General features: G+C 47.0%; 1 pseudogene; it reads left to right on the forward strand.

Moving 5' to 3' along the window:
- Positions 1-313: 313 nt before the first annotated feature.
- Positions 314-1,255, forward strand: LOC122747806 (annotated as a pseudogene).
- Positions 1,256-1,610: the final 355 nt, after the last annotated feature.

Genomic DNA, 1,610 nt, shown 5'->3' on the forward strand with positions numbered 1-1,610 from the left:
AGAGTATTGTTTTTAGTTCTGGGGACCATATTTTGGGAAGGAAAAAACTTAAGACGGCTCAAGAACCACCTTCTACATGAAGTCTTTACTACTTCCCAAAACTGCTAGTGTCCCCCTCATAAATTACTTTGTATTTAAATACTTTTAATACATTTTAGTTTATTAACATTTATGCTATAAATATTTTTATACATATTTGTCTTCCCTATTAGAATGAAAGGGGGCCCCGCCCCTGCCCGTGCTTGTGGGGGTGGGAGCCTCCAGCCCCCACGGTTACCAGCCTGGAACACTCAGGTCACGGACTGCTGCAGAGATGCAGTCCAGGCAGGAGGAAGGAGTGGCCCCGGGACCTGAGTTTGGTGAAGCCTCACCAGAAATGCCCAGGGAGGATTCTCATCAGTCAGAAGTGGAGGATAGCAGTGTTCATTCCAGCTATTGCAGTGAGACCTTTGAGTCCTTCACAGAGGAGGAGGTGAAGGAGGAGGTGGTAAAAGAAGAACAATGTCAGCTGATTGAGGGGAAACCCCCTGGCTCCTTGGCCTCTTCTGAAGAATGCCTGACCGAGTCTAGTGCCTCTGGGAGCAAAGCTGTGAGCAAGAAGCTGATGCCAAGCTTAAAGCATGGAGATGAGACCTTGAACCCATTGGACCCTGCTGCTTTAGAAGAGAAATTGAGTCAAAAGTGGATCCAGCATCTCAAGGCCAAAGAAAGTCCTGCTGGACAGCCCCAGGCTGATGGACGACCCCAGGCAGGCCCCAGGCCCCAAGCAGATGTCATGGAAGCATCAGAGAGTGAAGAGGATGCTCTGCAGGCTTTTTATGCCACTAAGATAAAGGTGATTCGTCATCAGCTGAACTCTTAGGAGACAAATGGCAGCAGCCTGCAGAGGCAGCAGCAAGGACTGGGTACAAAGAAGGCAGTGACAGATGAGCAGAACGACTGTGTTGTTCCTCATCAGCTGATCAACAGAATCTCTCAGCAAAACCTGAGGATGACACCCAACAAGGCATCAGCAGTTAAAGAGCACAAGTGTTCCCAGTGCCCAGAGTGTACCAAGAACAGAGGAGAACTCTCCCAGCTGACCTTTCTCTGATAGAAAAAGACCTTCCTAGAGTCGGCTCTGCTCAAACAGACAATGGAAGAGCATCACCATACCAAAGACTTTCTCAGCTTCATTGGAGAAATCCACAAAAGCCTTCCCAAGCTTTCAGATGACCCAGAGACCATCTTAAATGCTCCAGGTCAGGTTGGGTAGAGTGTGGCTCAGCTTGGTCCCAGAGCAGGAGGCTGGATTGACCTATCAGGCCCTCTCCTCTCCATCCTGGGCCCTGCCTCAAGCCCTTTGATGCCACCAACTATCAGTAATAATGTGATCAATAAATAGATGTTTCTGGGAAAAAAAAAAGAATGAAAGGGACTTTAGGGATTGTTTTACTCTTTCCACTTTTATCCCTAGGTCTCACACGGTGCTGGACACTTAGTAGGCACTTTACAATTTCTATACTGTTTGATTAATTGATTGATTGAAGAACATTGATAATAAGATGAATGTCCAAAGGATGACAATCAGAATGGTGAAGAGCCTCAAAACTGTACAACATAAGGAGGTG

Source organism: Dromiciops gliroides, chromosome 3 (genome assembly GCF_019393635.1).
Source record: "Dromiciops gliroides isolate mDroGli1 chromosome 3, mDroGli1.pri, whole genome shotgun sequence".
NCBI lineage: Eukaryota > Metazoa > Chordata > Mammalia > Microbiotheria > Microbiotheriidae > Dromiciops > Dromiciops gliroides.